We start from the raw sequence: 20,451 nt of genomic DNA on the forward strand, positions 1-20,451 counted from the left end.
AACCCAAAGGAATTTGCACCTGGGCTAGAGTAAGAAGAGAAGATGTTTAAAATTGAAAGAGAGAAGTAAGTTCGAAAGAGCTATTACTCTTCCTTGGCACTTCTTAACACTGCAACAAAAGCCAGATCAATGCGATGTTTTATTTTGGTGACTTGTTCATTTACCTTGCAAAGTAGATTATGAATCTCCTCAGATACCACAGTCCTGAATGTAAAGGCAAACAAAGCACGGGAGGGTCACAGTCTTAGTTTTTACCATCATCCCTATTCCTATGTGGCCATCCTATATAGAACACTTATTGTGAGCTAAATACAGTACTAGGTATTTTATATGTCATTTAATAACAACTCTATGAACTATTATTTCCACCTAAACTCAATGAAGTTAAATACTTCATACAACTTCATACTGCTCACAGTTAACTGAACTGCAATCCAAAGGTTCAGGCTATGGATCTTCCTGAAACCAATTTCCTAATGAAAATACGTCCTAAGATATATTATCTTCTAACAATGCGGACAGAAAAGAAAATCCCAATTTTGGTTAAGTTTGTGTTGAATTCAGTAGTTCTGGACTGTGAGTACTTTTTTCGACACAGAAATTTCTGTGAATCAGTATCGATTCTTTCATACAAGGAGCAGAGTAAATGAGACTGTGGGGCAAGGGCTAGGAGGTAATTTGACCATCCACCAGCTGAAAAAGTAATTATAATTATGTTAAAAATAACTATGAAGAGTTTCGTTTCTTTAAAACCATAACATCTCAAATAGAGAAATTTTGTGGATAATTATTTTGATTTTACGGTATTTTTTGTTGTCATTCCTTTTGTTTTCTTTCTTCCAGCTAGAAACCACCTGCTTCCTCTCCAAATTATTCTATTTCATTATGAAATATTTTAAATATAATGTTAAAAATATGGAACAATACAAAAATCAAGTTAACCAGAAGTAAAATACAATTGTCCTCTATCAAATTGGCAGCTTTTCTTAGTTTCCCTCCACCTCCTATTTTTTTTTCTTCCCTTTTCCTTTCTATATGTCTTTACCTCTAGCAGCCTTGTGAAGCTTTTCGTTCCTAAGTGATTTACTTCATTCCCATTATCAACTGTCTCCACTAAAGCTTATACTCTGAGAAGAATCTAATCTCAAGGGAAAGTGCTTTCTTTCACTCCTTCTGTTTTATCTTATTCCCTTTTATTTTAGAGCAAACAAAAGGTTTTCTTGTTTGTTTGTTTTAATCCCAGGTGAGAGGTGAAATTTTGGTGGACTTGTGTACTTCCTGAAAGACCCAAACACTTTGTTGCAGTAACATACCACCCTGTCGGGGTCAGTTGGGCAATCAGGATGGACTAGAATACCTGATCAGAGTCTCAAAAGAAGAGCCAGAGTGTGAATAGTCTAGGAGAGAGAGGATGCGACAATAGGTTTGAAGAAGAAAGATGAGCAGGGGAGGAAAAGAAGAAGAGATAATTGCACCCCGGCATCCCTGCATGGAGCAGCTTATGTAGAGAGACAGAAACCTGGGGGCTGCAGGAAATCCCTCAGAAATGATTTATGTTCCCTGTCCTCATGATGCCAAATGCCAGATTGCATGAGTCAAGAGCTCTGAGGATGGTATCAGGCCTTTTTAAGAAGGAGATTGGCATGTTGTTCCTGTTCTCTCTGGGTATCTGTAGTTGCAGTTTAGTTGCTAAGCTGTGTTGGACTTTTTGTGATCCCATGGACTGTAGCCCAGCAGTCTCCCTGTCTTCCTGTGATTTTCCGGGCAAGAACACTAGAGTGGGTTGCCATTTCCTTCTCCATTGTATTTAGAGAGGCATGTTGAATCAGTCCAAGTCAGAGTGGGCACTATTGGTCAAAGCTATCTGACAATACCTTTTCCTTTTAATTAAGTACCAAGAATTCCAGTATTAAGACCAAATGAAAGTAGAGTGCTTTAAGGAAAGTTGTAATAGTTGCTATTTTTACACATTAAAAGTAATTTATTTACTAATTATTCTTCCAAATAAATATAATGCCCCACTGAGAACAGTGGTTGACCAGAATATGTGATAACATCCTTATTAAATACCTATATTACTTGCTTATGGCAGTCAAATAATAGTCTGGCATAAATATTGCTAGAATATATGCCTTCCCATTTAAATATCTGCCTTTATCTCTCTGGGTTACCCAGGTGGCCTGTGGTAAAGAATCTGCCTACCAATGTAGGAGATGTAAGGGACACACACTCCATCCCTGGGTCAGGAAGATCTCCTGGAGGAAGGTAAAGCAACCCACTCCAATATTCTTGCCTGGAGAATTCCACGGACAGAGGAGCCTGGCGGGCTATAGTCCATGGGGTTACAAAGAATAGGACGTGACTGAGCGACTAACACACACTTGGCATTATATCTATGCCAGTTATATTGTTCTAAGATCCTATGTAATTTAACATTGCCTTTAATTTATATATTAGTTAGCTAGAATAGAGCTAAAACACTGGAGTATGGTATGTATAAAAACTGAAGTAATCTAGCTTTGCTGCATTCTAATTGTGTAATTTGATGAAATTCCTTAACTTTGTCTAAATTTTATTATCTGAAATAACAGCAAGTATTCCACAGAGCTGTGTGAAAATTAAAAGTGATAGCATACTAAGGTAATTAACAAAGAACTTCACCCTATAAATATCTAACAAATATTAAGAACTCTTCTTCAGGAAGTACAGAGTGAGATCAAGCTAGCAGTAATTGTTTCTATAAGTTGGATTGTCCTTTCTCCCCAGAGTTCACTGTCTCCTGGGGAAGATATTGGGGTGGGGGAGGCGGGGGCCTTCAGGGATTCTCTGGGCCACGGCCCTCGTGTACAAAAGTAGAAACTGAAGCTTCAGGGGCTTTGGGCCCTGGCCCAGGCCACACAGGGAGCTAATGGCCAAACCTACTGGAGTCCTGGCTGTTCCCCGGTTCCCCAGGGTCTGACCTCTCTGCCACCTCTCATTTCTGTGCCTTTTGACCTACAGGAGTGCACAGCAAGGCCTTTGACAAATAAACAGTGGCCTAGAGATTAAACTGCACCTGAAGCTGGTTATGCAGGTTCACTTAGCATTTGAACCAAGGGCGGAAACTCCGCTCTACCCAGACTGCAAAGGGATTAACCCATTCTCAGACTCAGCCTGTGAATTATGGCCCACTTAGTAAATACAAAAAGGAAGGGAAGAACTAAATCTCATTAAAAGAAACACAAACTTATGCACATTTTTTAAAACAGGCAAATGAAAAGAAAGAATAGCAACAAAGAACACAATTGGAAATAAGCAAAATATTTAGATGTATGGGGGGAAAAAAATCCAGAAAAGCTTTCTTCTGGCTATCTTACCCATGAGAGAAAAGAAGGCAATATAATGGAAAACAGTGGAAAAGATTAGTTTCTGTGAGAAATCTTGGGGAGCCTCATAGATTCTGCCAATCAGCCATTATGCTTCAAACACCTTAATCTTTGAAGCCAAATTGGACTTCTTTGTGTGTCCTGAGGGCTTCCCTGGTGGCTCAGACTGTGAAGAATCTGCCTGCAATGTGAGAGATCTGTGTTCTGTCCCTGGATTGGAAAGATCCCCAGGAGTAGGGCATGGCAACCCACTCCAGTATTCTTGCCTGGAGAATTCCCATGGACTGAGGAGCCTGTTGGGCTACATGGGGTTTTCAGAGTTGGTCATGACCTCATCTACTATTTCTTCCATTTGTGAAAAGGATTTTCTTAGAAGTTACATCCAGAAGTTACATCCTGAATTCTGATCATTCAGGTTGGAGAGGTCCCCTCTGCCTCCTCATGGAAGTACCTTCTTTACCTTCCAGATACTTACTGCCACTTAAATGCGACTGACTTACTGGTTTATATGTTTATTGTCTTTCATTGTGCCTCTCTCCCAGTACAAATGCCATAAGGGAAAGGAGTTGTCCTGTTTATTGCCTTATTCCCAAGGCGTGGATCAGTCCTGGCACATAATAAGCGTGTGGTTAAGTTCTGACCCAGCACGGACATGAATGCATGTTTTGTGGAAAGCGAGAAGATAGAAGGGTTGTGGAAATGAGTCTTGAGGAAGGAGGATGTAGTGTTTGGCTACAGTCAAAGCCTTGAATGATTGGTTAAGGATTTGAATACAATCCTAAGAGCAGTGGGACTCTCTTCGAAAGACATGAAGGTGGTAGAGAATGTCAGTTACCAAGAGGGGTCCAGGTCCATGTGATCCTGTAACACAGCCCCTCTCTCCACATTTACGGAACATTGAGTTTTGGGCGTAACACTTTGAAGCCAGGTGACCTGACCCACCTCCCACCACCCACTGTGCTGTTTCCTTTGGGGTCATAGAACACAAACCTGCCTTTTCACTTTACCTTGCTCCTAGGGAACGACAGATAAAATTTAGTCTTAGGCACATCGGCTCAAAGGAAAAGAAGCATGTACTTGGCTTACCAGTTATTTGATGTTAATTTCCACATACCTCTACAGGACCTGCACGGCAAACAATTGCCTTCTTTTCTGTCAAGTCTCACGATGTCAAGCCTCCCTGCAAACCTTTAGCTGGACACAGGGAAAGTGGATGTAAGTTTCCAAATATGCAGTTCATTAAGCTCTTCCTTTGTATATTATTTTTAAAAATCCCCGATGGTTTGCTATGAAGAAAAAGAATTCCCCATGTGACACATATTGGGTAGGTGTGTATTACAAACTTTGGGATTTTAGCATCCCTTGACAATTGCATTTCTTGCTATATCAGCTGTTTTAACACATTTTCTTCTTAGTTATTTGTGTTTTAGTTGTAATTATGCCCAGACAATAGCATAATGGGATCGAGTTCCAAATTTTAAGTAAAACTTGTTTGTACCATTTATTGTGAAATGCCACTTTCCCCCATTTCTTATTAAATTTTCCAATAGCTGTATTGAACTGTTATTGATGGAAGGACTATATTAAGGCACTTTCATGCATTGGAGAAGGAAGTGGCAACCCACTCCAGTGTTCTTGCCTGGAGAATCCCAGGGACGGGGGAGCCTGGTGGGCTGCAGTCTATGGGGTCACACAGAGTCGGACATGACTGAAGTGACTTAGCAGTAGCAGTAGCATTCTGAACCTAGGACCCTTGCTTAAGCACTAGCAGACTCTAGCAGGTGGCATGGTTTTGAATGTCTAGATACATATACATGCATACACATTATGCATGTATATGTCTATATATATATATGCATATATGTCAATGATGCCTTTTATTTAAGTTTAATGGATGAATAACCTCAGCCACATATATTTTAATTCATAGAATTTCTCCTGTGATACAGCAGACATGTGATCTTGTGCAAAATTTGAGCTGAGCCCATGTGTGTCCATGTGTGCTCAATCGCTTCTATCGTGTCTGACACTGCGACCCTATGGACTGTAGCACACCAGGCTCCTCTGTCCATGGGATTCTCCGAACTGGAGTGGGTTGCCATGCCCTCCTCCAGGGGATCGTCCCCACCCACGTCTCCTGCATTGCAGGCAGATTCTTTACTGCTGAGCCACCAGGGAAGCCGTGACGGAGCCCAGATCAAAGTAAATGAAAGTGGTGTCTGTTTAGGAGTTTTAATGGTCAGCTGGGAATTTCCTCTCTAGTTACTTCCTAGTAAACAGAGATTTTACTGATGTGAAATGACAGGAATTGCAGGGTATGGTCTGGCTTACCAGGTTTCTCCACGAGAACCTACATCCCCGGGGCCTGAGACCAAAATACATAATTAATTTTTGCCCATGCATGTGGGAATCACACAACTTGTCATAAAAGAGGCTACTGGCATCCTTACACTTTGAGGATATTTGTTTCACTCGAAAAACAGAGGAAGAGGCCGTTCCTACAACTGTGTTGATCTTCTTTCAGAGGAGGGAAAATTGAGCCTTAGGGTGAAAAGGAGAAGGTTCAGAAGAATATCAGATGGGTCTGAGATAATTATGTTTACATGGTTAAGAGGTGTCAGAGTGACATTACTCATGAGACTGATCTGAACAGAATGTTGCAAATCACTTTCAAGATTTTTTTTGGACTTCCCCATATTTTTGGAGGTTGGAGTCAGGATTACTGGCTTTGGTAATTAATCCTCCCCAGCCTGCATTCTTTGCTACTGAGCATAGCAGTGATTCAGGGGCCCAACCTGCTAAATCAAGATAATGTTTGACCTCTGGGAGCAGAAGCCTTTTCCTCACTGAGCTGGAGAAACTAAACCCAGGAGCACAGTTGGTAAAATCAAGAGAGCTCATATTTGAAGAGGGAACTTAGAATCTCCGTTTGGGGCATTTTGAGGGTATTTTAAGAATATAATATAAAAAATTATAAATTCAAAGGACAAAGTTAATTTTGTTCTATGTATGAGTATAGGGCCCTTAAAGAGCTGTGATATTTTCAAGGGAACCACTGATTTCTACCAAAGTTTATCACAGCTGATCTGTCATGACCGCTGTGTTTGTTGGTGTATTTGCCTAGTGTTAGTTTCACAAGAGCATTACATTGGTATCGCAGGTATGCATGAAAGAACTTGGTTGATTTTGTTTCACCGGAGGTAAGATGTTTGAAATCATTTTGTCTAATAGACCATGGTTGTCTGTGTGTTACTTTGCAGTTAGCTATAATGCCTTTAGACAACTTCTCTGACTCTAGTGAGATTGTGTGGACAAAATTATCAGTATGTTTTTTGTCGAGAAAGGAAAATAGGATCACTATTTCACCATGAAACCCATTAAGTTTTATAAGAAATTAACACCAGAGTGGCCCCTTTCAAAAGACTTAAGACAAAGGGGCTGAACTCCCTGGCATGGACACCAGTTCTTGGCACTGAATCAGCGCTTCACAAAACATTTGAGTGAGTAAATGAAATTAAATGACAATTTTCTTGTTCTTTTAAAAGTAATTTTACTCATCAGACAACTTAATTGAGATTTTTGAGACTAGAGAGAAAAAATATTCAGATCAAGTATACTATTGTATTTTTCTAGCTCCACAAACAGATATTAAAGCTTAGTATTTATTTGAGTTAAAAGATTAGTCTGAGGTGGGATAAGCCAAACATGCGAGAAACACCTTTTGTTTTGAAAAACAAATGACACATTAGATATTTTCTCTGTTCACTGCCATCCTGTGTCTGGCCTCACAGAGCAATCTAAATTTGCTTTTATAGTAGCCCTTATTGCTCTGTCTTGTAAATTGTACATCTGTCTGTTTCAGTAGATTGCATACTCTTTGAGAACAAGGTTTAAATGTGTCACCTGACTTTGTATTCCCAAGATCCTCTTAGTGCCTAGAACATACTAGGAGCTCAAAAATAGGGGACTAGATGGATGCTTAAATGGTAGAATTCTGAAAGCTTTTGGGAAGATAATGCATCCCTTCAGTTCCTGGGTATATGTCCCAAGATGTTCCTAGCCTCATTTAATAATGTTTTTTTCCTGACTATGTTTAGTCTAAATTTAAGTTTACACTCACACCCACCCACAATCCCATATACCCACCAGACACATGTCCAGCTATACATACTATTTATACTCTTTCACTTGTAGATTCTAAAAGCAAAAAGCCCAATCTCCATTTTTTTTTTTCATTCCCAGCAGCCAAACCTTTCTATCATCAGACACCTGAACCTCTGTCAATGAAGTTAGAGGCCATCCTCAGATATTTTGTTTTTTTATGATTCAGCATGAACAGCAGTTGTAAACATGGAAAGATATTGGCCCTTCTCCTCAAATTCTTTGCTCAATCAAACATCTTTTGCTTGGCAGTTTCCTCTTAGGGCAGTTCTCTGAAGCCTGACCTTTATAGCCTAAAGTCTGTGGAGACTCAGAATAAGTGGGTGAAACTCACGAATCAAAACCAAAACACTGTTTTCCTTTAGATCAACTTTTCAGTCGTGGCTCATCTTGACATCCTAAGCCCCAGATTCATTCTGAGGGGACAGATGTGAGATATGTGTACTTCTCTCTGTGCTGAGACCCAGATTCATTCGGAGGGGACAAACGTGAGGCTTCTCTCTGCGCTATAGCACCACATGAAGTCTAGAGGGAGGATCTGCAAGTCGTTGAAGGTCTAAAAGATTTGTTCCCTGCTTTTCTAGTACACGTGTTTGAGCCTGAGAATCTTATCAGTAGATAAGAGTAGAGAAGCTGCCATCCCACATTCCATGAACTCACTTCCAGATGGTTTAGAGACCAAGGGGTGAAAACCTCAAGCTCTTCAATCAAGCCAAACAGCCCACACCTTTATTGTGCCCGTTTGTTTAGCAGCCTGTCAGGGGCCCCCTAGCATCTCAGAATCAGCCATGGGGGCAGCTGTTTAATTAACTCCTCAAGGCTGCATTTTGGTGGGGGCAATTAATTTATTATGAAAAACACATTGAAAGCCCAGAGGGTTTTGTTGTTATTGTTGTTGTTCTTTTCTTTGTCTTTTTCTTTAATGGTTACTGTTATCTGCAGCTTCTGTCTGCAAAAGCAAAGATGTCCAAATAGCAAAGATGATGGTTGTTATTAAAGGAGTTACTTGATCTTTTGTGTTGTTACTTTTTCTCTTTTTTCCTTTATATTTTCCTAAATCAGCCTGGCTATCTGACTTGAACATGGCGAGCTTTTTTTCCCCTTGGTGCCAGGAAACAGAGCTTTTTTTCCCCTTGGTGCCAGGAAACAGTGGCATTTTTCTGGACTTTTTTTGTTTTAGTTGTAGAAGTACCATAGTTGTAATACCAACTTGTTCTAACAGTGACAAGGTTACATGTTGCTCTAGGCCAGGTTAAAATTCAGTTGTGACTAAGTTTTGGCCAATTTGATTCTGTTAAGAATTTTAAAACTTACTGCCATATACCTCTATACTAGCTGCTAAGAACATACAGAAAGAGAAAAGAAAATCCCTGACCTTGAGAAATTCACAGTTCTATTTTCTGGGAAAATATAAACACAATTTTATTAACTTTAATTTTTTTAATTTAAATTTATTTATTTTAATTGGAGGCTAATTACAATATTGTATTGGTTTTGCCACACATCAACATGAATCCGCCACAGGGGTATAAGTGTTCCCCATCCTGAACCCCCCCTCCCACTTCCCTCCCCATACCATCCCTCCGGGTCATCCCAGTGCACCAGCCCCAAGCATCCTGCACCCTGCATTGAACCTAGACTGGCGATTCTTTTCTTATATGATATTATACATGTTTTAATGCCATTCCCCCAAATCGTCCCACCCTCTCCCTCTCCCACAGAGTCCAAAAGACTGTTCTGTACATCTGTGTCTCTTTTGCTGTCTCGCATACAGGATTATCATTACCATCTTTCTAAATTCCATATATATGTGTTAGTATACTGTATCGGTGTTTTTCTTTCTGACTTCACTCTGTATAATAGTCTCCAGTTTCATCCACCTCATTAGAACTGATTCAAATGTATTCTTTTTAATGGCTGAGTAATACTCCATTGTGTATATGTACCACAGCTTTCTTAACCATTCATCTGCTGATGGACATTTAAGTTGCTTCCATGTCCTGGCTATTATAAACAGTGCTGCGATGAACATTGGGGTACATGTGTCTCTTTCAATTCTGGTTTCCTCGGTGTGTATGCCCAGTAGTGGGATTGCTGGATCATAAGGCAGTTCTATTTCCAGTTTTTTAAGGAATCTCTACACTTAACTTTATTTTTTATATGGTGATAATATTTTATTTAAAGAAGATTTGTGACATTATGGAAAGTTTCCATAAACTCTTCACTCAACTTCCTCTAATGCTAAAATCTTACATAACTATGATATTAAAACCTAAATTGACACTGACTCAATACTATTAACTATAGACTCACAGACTTGACCCAGTTTTTCCACCAACACTACTTTTCTGTTCGAGGGTCCCATCAGGCTCCCATACATTGCATTTAGATGTTACGCCTTCTTGGTCAGACACGACTGAGCGACTGAGCTGAACTGAACTGAACTGAACTTCTTGGTCTTCTCAAATCTGTGACAGTTTCTTGGTCCCATCTTGTCTTCCGTGACCTTCACATATCTGAAGAGTAGTGGTCAGGTGTTTCATCAAATGTCCCCCACCCCAAACTCATCCTTTTAGTGCCTACCGAGAATCAGCCTATTTCAGAATGTTCCCTGGAGACAATGTGAAAAGTTTTAGAATCATACAGACTTAGAGAAAGACCTATAGGGCCTCCTCATTTTTACTTTATTTTAACAATTTTGTTTGTTTGTCTATTTATTTATTTTTGACTGTGCTGGGTCTTCATTGCTGCACAGGCTTTCTCTAGTTGCAGCAAGCTGGGGCTACTCTCTAGCAGCGGTGTGCAGGCTTTTTATTGCAACGGCTTCCCTTGTTGCAGAGGACAGGCTCTAGGGCACATGGGCTCCAGTATTTGTGCTTCTTGGCCTCTAGAGCGAAGGCTCAATAGTGGCACATAGGCTTAGTTGCTCCACAGCATGTGGGATCTTCCTGCACGAGGGATTAAACCCGTGTCCTCCGCATCAGCAGACAGATTCTTTACTGTTGAGCCACCAGGGAAGCTCTCCTCATGTTTAAACTGTAGAAAATGAGCTCCAGGGCAGAAAACCAGGATTTGCTCAAAGTGAGACAGCTGACTGAGGTCAGACTAGAAGGAACCCAGGGCTCCTGACTTCTGAGGCAGTGTGGGGTTTAGTCTCTATTCTTGTTTGGAATCCCAGGGAAACTTAATTCCTGAGCAAGACCGACCTCAGGATGTGTTTCTGTGATGCCCAGAGACAAGCTCCACATGCTTCATTTCATCCTCAGCACAGAGCCTGTGCAGCAACCACTGTTGAGTTATTAAATCATGTTCCAGAGAATCAAAGTGTTGGGAACGGCTAAACATGCTTCTCCCAGATATGAGCTAAAACTGCATGGAAAAATAAAACCCGGAAAGTGTGAGTGAGGTCAAGAAAAAAAATATTATAATAATGCCTGATTCTCTATACAACCTAAGCTGCTTGTGGCAGAGCCCTGTTGTGGCTGGTTGACAGGAGGACTAAAGAAGCTCCTCAAACTGTGGGTAATGTTCCCCATCCTGTGGCCAATAGCATCATTACCCACAATCCTGCAGGAAAGGACCTGTCTGTCCGTTGACCTCACAGCACTTCCTGCCTATCTTAATTCCTAAGGCTTGATGTCACAGAACTTGGCAGTCACAAATTCTCTTTGACTGGATCTCAGTCATCTCCCTGATTTCATACCCCATTTGCTGAGATCCAGATAGGACCTAGAAAAGCACCTATGATCATCAAATCTTAGGATTTTAATGTGTGGAGTTAATGACTGGGTCAAGTCAGCAATCCTTAGCTATCTCTTGATAGAGTCCTTGGAGAATTTGTAACTCTTTATCATAAAGTGCTCTGAAAAGCAAGCTCATGCTTCATCATTAGTGATCAGAAATTTGCACTTGACTTTCAGTGTTTTGTGTAGTCCTCTTGGATGTGGAAAGACTTTCTCCTGATGTCCTCTGTTGGCATCATCCTAATGTGTGCTGGATTCAGAGTGGACTTGCCTGATGCTTTGGAGTAAATACAGAGAAAGCAGGGAAATGGCCTGGCAGTTGAGCCCTGGGTTCTAGTTCCAAGTGTCCCATGATTCTGTGCTTTGAAGATAGCGCTTGCACATCTGTATGTCAAAGATTCTCCCTAGCTGTGCTTTTATAGATTTAACTTGATTGGTGTTATTTAAGTTGGATAATAAGAAGACATTTTAGAGGCAGCCATGGTACAGATAGGGTTATTGAAGTGGGCTAGTCAACATTTTTGTTGCAAAACATTGAAAGAAAAGGTTGGAATAACAATTCAAGTGACATATAGTGCAGTATAAAAAAGTGAAGATTTTGCCATCAGTCAAATAAATCTGGTTTCATATACCAGCTCTGCCACTTACAAGCTGTATCCTGGGGTGATGTTATTAACCTTTCTGAGTCTCAGTTTCTTCCTCTTTAAAGCAGAAATAACTGTAATTCCCTCGGAAGTTATTGATGAGGATTAAATAATTTATAATTATGTAGAAAAATGCTTTGCACAGTGCCTGGTGTGTTTTAAGGGTGTTGTTCATGATAAAGGCTCTTCCACTTGTAATGTTCTGCAGCCCTGAGACACAAATCTGGAGATTCTCCTGGAGCATTGCCACTGTGGTCATCCTTCTACAAGGTTAAGATAGCTTCTAAACCTGAGATGTTAGATGCTGGCAGGACAGGGTGTCAACCCAACCTGGGAAGTAGGAGAGAGTCCATGAAGGTGGCCCCTGCCAGGACATCTTAGCTTGAGAGTTTTCAAGAAGTTGGCAGAACTTTCCTCCAGTTCCCACACCAGGTAGGAGACTGAGTTTTTCTGTTCTTGGGCCCCTTCTTCTTTTCTTACCTCAACTGTTCAAGGCTATTCTGGGTCTGTGTATTTTGGGAGCTGTAATGAGGTGCTTCTCATCATACCTTGCCATTTTCAGGCAGCTTTTACTAGCCGCCTGGACATGGGGACAACCTAGCAATTTAAGAGCTATAGTGGACGAGGCTGGAAATAGAGCAGCCCAAGCGACGGCTTGGTGAGAGGGGAGTGGGGGGTTTGTGTTCTCACCTTCGTAAAAGAAGAAAGCTAAAATGGCTTACAGTCAGAGACAGGAATATTCACAGAGGGCTAGGAACCAGACATTCTCGTGCCTGGAGAATAAAAAAGAATGCGTTATCTCTTTAGTAGCCAAAGACTTAACTTCAGTGGATGTGGAGCGGAACAATGAGATGGGTTTTCTTCATTTGCCAAAGCACTGGGGCCATCCAAGTTGCCTGATCGTGATTCATTTTGAGTTCAAGTTCTACTGACATGGGAATAAGTTTGAAGAAAGTAAAGCTGTCAGTCACCTCAGCCTCTGAGGCAAAATGCTATCCATATAAATGCCTTCAAATTCCAACCAACCGATCATTGTTTCTTTTCCCCGACAGCACACAACACTCTAGAATTTCAAAGCCTCTCTTCCTGGACACGATTTTCCAAAGCTGGAACACTTTCCTTTTTTAGCTCTAAAGCTGTGAAAGAATTCCATGGTGCAATTCTTCCTGAATCTACAGCCTTGAGCCCTGAAAGAATGTATTCTCTGACACCATAATGCAGGATCTTTGCAAAAATATAACTACAGATTGATGTCTAATTCAAAGGACCTCACATTTCGTCGTCTCTTACAGCTGGTGGGGTAAGGAGGGAGAAAAATGCTGCGCATATTAACATTTAACTCAAGCTTTCAAACACAGAATGCTGTCCTGGCTTCCAACTCAGGATAAAGGAAATGCTTGTCTCCAGGAGCTGACACTCTCCTGGTCATATTTCAGATACAATTAGCCTCCATTGATGGTGGTGGCTGATCTATCAAATGAGCAGCTAATCTTATCTGTGGTTCACAAATGGCTCAGATGGTAGCTTGTGACTTTGATTACTGGAAGACTGGACCCCATCAGACAGCTTTGCTCCAAACAGTGGTCCTTTCAGCCTCCTGCCCCTGGAGATCAAAGCACTCTCCCCTCTCCATATCTGCAGGGAAGCTCATTAGAGGGAGGCTGTCAGGGTTATAATCACGCAACAGTTTTACTTCTGGGTTATAACGCTTTCCCCTTCTTATCAGCCTGTGAGGTCCAAAGTGAGAAGGATAAAGGAGGTACCGATGACATCTGATACATTTAATAGGCTCACTGGTGACTGCCCAGGCCTCAGCTCTGCCACTGCTGCCTCACTGACTGAAGGACTCCCTTCCCCCTTAGACCTACGGGGATTTTGCTTTATTACTGATGTGGGGAGAGTGGTAAGGGGGAGGGTTCTATAGTTCCCTAACAGTCTCTCTACTGTAAGAAATGTAGAAGCACAGTATCAAATAAAATAGGAGTTGCTAAGTCCAAAGATCTGCCTTTAAATTTCATCTCTTTCACTCAATAACTGTGTGAACTTGGACGTTTTGCTGTGATCGTCTGTTTCCCCTGTAAAATACGTAAATTAATACTTTCCTCATTGGACTTAAATGCAGACCTCAAAGTCCCCCTATCCCAAAAGCCTTCTCTCATAACTTGAATTCTTCCCTCTCACTCTCTCCCCTGTCTCCTGCCTGAATTAAAGCTCTTGGCTTCTGAGTCACTGTTCCCCCTGTCTTCCCATAGCCCCTGGCATCACCACTAATACTGTACTTATCGAGCTTGGTTTTCTGTTAACTTGCCTTTTTCTTCTCAGTAGACTGTGAAATCCTCAAGGAATAATGGGCTGAGGCTCTATGTACCAGGATATCTCCACTAGGCACATGGTTGATGCTAAAAGAGTGTCTGTTGTCTACAATAATGTATACTAAAATGATATGCAGAGTACATTGGGAAGAGGTTGCACTTAATACAGGACATGGAACTTTTTAGAACTTCATGAGGACCCATGTAGATGACATATTAGACCTAGACCTAGACCTCGACCTATGTTCTAGGGTGTGGCCCAAGAATCTACACTTCTAACAGGTTCCTACATTGAGAACCACTGATCCAAGCCTGAAGTAATCCAGTCTTCTTACTTTTAGATGAGGAAACTGAGGTGCAAATCTGTGAAATAATCTGCTGGACGAAGCACAGGCTGGAATCAAGATTGCTGGGAGAAATATCAATAACCTTACATATGCAGATGACACCAGCCTAAAAAAGCAGAGAGGAACTAAAAAAGCAGAAGAAAGAGAAGAGGAACTAAAGAGCCTCTTAACGAAGGTGAAAGAGGAGAGTGAAAATCCTGGCTTAAAACTCAACATTCAAAAAACTAAGATCATGACATCTGGTCCCATCACTTCATGACAAACAGATGGGGAAACAATGGAAACAATAAGAGACTTTATTTTCTTGGGCCCCAAAATCACTGCAAATGGTGACTGTAGCTATGAAATTAAAAAACAGTTGCTCTTTGGAAGAAATGCTATGACAAACCTAGATAATGTATTAAAAAGCATTACTTTGCTGACAAAGGTCTCTATAGTCAAAGCTATTGGTTTTTCCAGGAGAAGGAAATGGCAAACCACTCCAGTATTCTTGCCTAGAGAACCCTGTGGACAGAGGAGCCTGGTGGGCTGCTGTCTATGGGGTCGCACAGAGTCGGGCTGACTGAAGCGGCTTAGCATGCATGCATGCATTGGAGGAGGAAATGGCAACCCACTCCAGTATTCTTGCCTGGAGAATCCCGGGGATGGAAGAGCCTAGTGGGCTGCCATCTATGGGGCTGCACAAAGTCAGACATGACTGAAGCAACTTAGCAGCAGCAGCAGCAGCAGCAGAGGTAATCTGCTGCAGAGGTGCAAAAGTAACTTGTACAAGGTCATATAACCAGTCTGAGCCATTCAAAGTGTTCTTATTTCTAAATAGTTTATCAAAATAAACTCTTATCTCATATAGGGATTAGTGTGTGTGTGTGGAAATGTATAGGAAATAGATGTTCTGTTTGTTTTTAGTTTATGTGTAATTGCTTAAGACTTGGGTCTTTTAATTCTAAATCTCATGGTCATTTTAAAACAAAGTCATTCACAACATGCTGCGATTATGTTAGGAGGCACTATAGTCATCCAACCTAAATACTGGCCAAATATTCTCTTATGTGTCTCTTATATTCCTTATACTCATTGATGCTTTCAGAAATGTCTGAGGAGAAATCCACCGGTGAACCCAGATTACAGAAGAATCAGAGAAGGCATCTGAGCAGCACAGGGAAGACTTGGTCTCCTGTCACTTAGGTCAGGTTAGGCATCACCTAGGTCAGGTCTTTAACCCATCATGCTGGTGGGAATGTCAAGCTCCTACAGCAGCTGTCATAACCCTGAAGAATGAGAAGCAACAACCATTGCCTATGGAGGTGGAGGTTTGAAGCTGGGTAGGCCAGCTTTTGTTTTCACTTCCTCATATCCCAAGGAGAACAAAATTGCTTATGGGATTTAACCTCTAGGAGCCTCATTCTGCTACTCTGTAAAGTAGGAAACACTTCCCTGGTGGCTCAGTGGTAAAGAATCTGCCTGCCTAGAAGGAGACACAGGTTCGATCCCTGGTTCAGGAAAATCCCCTGGAGAAGGAAACGACAATCCACTCCAGTATTCTTCCCTTGGAGAATCTCATGGACAGAGAAGCCTGGCGGGCTATAGTCCATGAGGTCACAGAGTATCGGACACGACAGTGACTGAGCACACACACAAAGGAGGAAACATGTCTACTTCAGGGTTATTGTAAGACTCACGACAAGCAGTGTTTAGCCGTCTTATACCATGTCTGAAACATACCTAGCATGTTTAATGAGGTCTTACCATCTCTTTCTCTCTTCATCTCCTCCCCATTCCTCTCGCACTATCACCTAAAAACCAATACTGGCAGAACATGAGTGAAAAATGTAACCCAGCTGGAAAAATAAGCAAAATATAATGTCTTTTTTTTTTCAACTTATGTCTTTCTGATTTACTTACTGGTCTTTCCTCATCATTAATTTAGCTATGTTTTTTTTTTTCATAAAAATCCATTTACAACTTTTAAGAAAGAAATTATTTGTAGTTAAAATGATGACCTTTCCATTAAATATAATTTGGGAGGCATTAGTACTAATTGTAACTATAATGGAATTTATGTCTGACACATTATACTTCAAGTGATGAAAGAAAGCCAGACATTCTTCAGAAATCAGTGACAAGTTTATCAGAATATTAATCTCCTTTAGTTACTCTTTAAGAGAATAAATAACTAATCAGTCACTGACTGCTAATATAACATTTTGCTAAGATGGATGATAATTTAAGCTTCAACGGACTATATTTATTTAACTGACAGGAATCAAGACTCAATTTTGTTTGTTTTAAATGACAATGCAGTAAAAGTCAGGCTAGCTATAATGCTTAGGAAATGAAAAATTTTGAGTAATTATTTTTTTAAGTTAAACTTTGTTAGAAAAGCATTGAACATATATGCAAAATGTTTTTTGATTATCCAGTCTTAGTAAGTGGTTTCTAAGAAACATTCTTAAGTCTGCGTCAGGTCTATACTTAGAGTGCGGTTATTTTGACCATTGTGTGCGTGCATGCTATGTGGCTATAGTCGTGTCTGACTCTTTGCGCCACCATGGACTGTAGCCGCCAGGCTCCTCTGTCCATGGGATTCTCCAGGCAAGAATACTGGAGTGGGTTGCTGTGCCCTCCTCCAGGGGATCTTGCCGACCCAGGGATCAAACCTGCGTATCTTACATCTCCTGCATTGGTAGACAGGTTCTTTATCACTAGTGCCACCTGGGAAGCCCCTTTGACCATCGTATCTCACGGCATATAATTTTAGCTGCAGAAGTTCTGAGAAATTAGGGGAATGTTTGTTGGCCCAGACCAGAACTGGCTGCTGTGATTCTGAGTAAATTTCAGGTATCAATCACTTTTGTTGTGATCACTTTTTTTCTCTTGTTGGGGAATAAGAGGACAAGGTCCCACGGAGAGAGGAGAACCCTCACTTGAATTCCGGTTAATTTGGTTTTTATTCATTTTCTCCAACAGCAAGGGTAATCTCCATGGACTGTTGTTACTTTACCATGATAATGCCAAAGCCTAACTAGCGAAGTAGGACCAGCTCTTCTCTTGCTTGGGGAGCAGCAGGTCACAGAGACGTTGTATGCAAGTATTAGTCACATCAAGAGAGGGGAGTCCTCCTCTTTCTATACGGAGGGGCATTTAGCCAGCGTAACTCTCTAGGCCTCTCTACTGTTTATTCCTTGTCAGAGGAGGGAGAGTTCAGTTGGTGATCTGGGAAAAGCAACTGAAATCAGCATAACCTGTCTCATTAGAGACCAGTTTACCTGCAGAGAGAGTACCATCTGGTTTGTGCTTGATTGTTTGGAGAGCAATCTTGGAGCAGAAGGTTCTGCCCCTACAGGGACTCCAAGAATTGTTGTGCACTGCCCATTACTGGATAGCAAGTTTGTCTAAAATGGGGTAAAATATTTGCAAACCCATTTAGTCAACAATCTAAAATTATGCTAAGTATCTTGTGAATTAACTCAGGATTAAAGGGGGCACTTAGTTACTTTGTTGGGCCCTCTGTCAGTCCCCAGCAGAGCCTGTGGGAATCCTAATTCTCCAGGACCTGATGCAAATAGCTCCGTATGCAAGTAGCTCCGTAGCGATGCATGGGCAATCAAACCATGTTAGGGCTCACTCAAGGTTTAATAAATGAAAGACTGAATAGAAGTCTGAAGTGTTGTGATTCTCCATCCCTGATGCTCATTTGTCTAACAAAGCAAAAACAGTGATGGAAATGCCTCTGATGTCCCATGTCCTCTGTTCTTACCCACCCCCTTCTTTCTATCTACACCTCCAGTAGAGGCATGTGTCTCCCCAGACTTCCATTTCTTGTTGATCAGGGCTGCTCTCAGAGATGGAGTTAGTGTTTAATGTAATGTGAACAAGAGAAGAAGACAGGCTAGTCTGTTTGTGAGCTTTCCTGAGACCAAAAGGAAGGTGCTCCAGATGGCCCTGTGGAAGCATTAGCCACACTTGTCATTTGGGTGTGTGCTCTTTGCTACCTCTGAGTACAGATGGGCCTTGGTGTTTCTTCTGAAAAATTGTCTTCTTAGGAGTGTAACTGGGCTGACAAGGGCAAGGGTCACTCTAAATCATGCTTTTGTCTGAGATAGAAGCAGCCCATGAAAATCCCAGGTGAGTGATGCTAGAAACATTTGAACAAAGGAGGAAGACACCTGCTCAGTGAGGAAGCTCTGGCTGCTAAACAATGTTAATTCATCTACTCTCAAGGACGTCGATTCTTCTCTGCATCTGACAGTGGTTTTCATGACTCCGGGATTCCACAGGGTAGACTTTCACCCAGAGAAAAGGAACTCGGAAACTGTTGTTTCTTTGAGATGTGGTTTACTGAGGACTTTCCTGCCTGTGTTTTCATGGTGAGTGACAAGACTGGGGAAACCTGTTAATGACTCAGAAATCTGTCTGAACTTTCAGCTCAGAGATTAAGGAAATGGTTGTCCATTCAATCTTATTTATTCATACATTCATTTATGCAACAGATATATTTGAAATGCTTATTCTATATCATTCTATGTTAGCCAGGGGCTGAGTGGAGGATACAGAGATAAATAAGACATAAGTCCCCGGAAACTCTCAGGCTAGTGGAGGAAACAGACGTGGATGCACAAAATCATAGTGAAGTGTGACTGGGGGCACAGAAGAGGCTCAGGAGGCTTTCTGTCCTCAAGAACCAGTGATGGCTTCTCGGAGGAGCTGGTGTCAAGGGTGAGACCTAAGGGATTATTATTAGGGAGCCAAATCCTTCTTCTGCAATGGGGGCTGTCAAGAGTAGGAGAAGTGTCAACTGAGTCCTGCTTGTTAGGGATCTGGTAGGGCTTATCTTACAGGTTTTTAGGAGGGTTAATTCTTTAGGGGCCATTATGCATATTGGCTTCCCTGGTGGCTCAGATGATAAAGAATCTGCCTGCAATGCGGGAGACCTGGGTTCGATTCCTGGGTCAGGAAGATCACTTGGAGAAAGGAATGGCTACCCACTCCTGTATTCTTGCCTGGGAAATCCCATGGACAAAGGAGCCTGCCCATGAAGTTACAAAGCGTCAGACATAACTGAGTGACTAATGCATGTATGAATCTTGGGGGCCTCCCAGGTGGCTCAGTGGTAAAGAATCCACCTGCCCATAGGAGACATAGGTTTGGTCCCTGGAAGATCCCCTGGAGGAGGAAATGGTAACTGACTCCAATATTCTTGCCTGGACAGAGGACCCTGGTGGGCTAAAGTCCGTGGGGTCGCCAAGAGTTGGACACAACTGAGCAGGCATGCAGGAAACACGACAATGCCTCTTGAGACAGCTGCATATTGGTGACATTGCAGTTTATATCAGACACCGTGCTTAGCCATTTTACATGCTACTTTGATTTCTTACAGCAACCTTATGAGTTTAAGACCATTATTCAGGGTGGATAAATAAATGAATATACCCAGGACCAGGACTATGGGGTCGCACAGAATCGGACACGACTGAAGTGACTTAGCAGCAGCAGGACATAAAACCAGGGTTTCTCAACTTCACTATCTGGGCTCTTTCCGTTATCCACGCTGCCTTTCTAAGGATCAGAAGGTGAGCAGGAGCAGAGAACCTGTGAGCAAGCAAATGCTCCTGCTGAAACCTGGCTGGGCTCCGTTGCCTCCACTCTCAGGCCAACAGCCTTTGAAGGGGAGCAAAGCCACTTATCTTTAGAAATTTATTATCTGTAGATTCAGTTGCCCCTCTCCCTGTAGCACTACTCCCACCAATTTTAATTATTTTTTTAAATTTTAATTTAAAAAAGCATTTTTTTTGCCACTGGTACAGTATGTGAGATCTTAGTTCCCCAGCCAGGGATCCAACCATCACCCCCTGCATTGCAAGTGTGGAGTCTTAACCACT

At 41.6% G+C, this 20,451-nt stretch overlaps 1 long non-coding RNA gene across 1 annotated transcript in view; it reads left to right on the forward strand.

The window, feature by feature from the left end:
* Nucleotides 1-15,425, forward strand: part of LOC138435487 (uncharacterized) — a 31,870-nt gene extending 16,445 nt beyond the window's left edge. The window contains exons 2-3 of the long non-coding RNA XR_011255124.1: nt 4,488-4,580; nt 14,567-15,425. This is a non-coding gene — a long non-coding RNA (uncharacterized lncRNA). The remainder of the gene's footprint in view (nt 1-4,487; nt 4,581-14,566) is intronic.
* Nucleotides 15,426-20,451: the final 5,026 nt, after the last annotated feature.

Source organism: Ovis canadensis, chromosome 3 (assembly GCF_042477335.2).
Source record: "Ovis canadensis isolate MfBH-ARS-UI-01 breed Bighorn chromosome 3, ARS-UI_OviCan_v2, whole genome shotgun sequence".
Taxonomy (NCBI): Eukaryota; Metazoa; Chordata; class Mammalia; order Artiodactyla; family Bovidae; genus Ovis; species Ovis canadensis.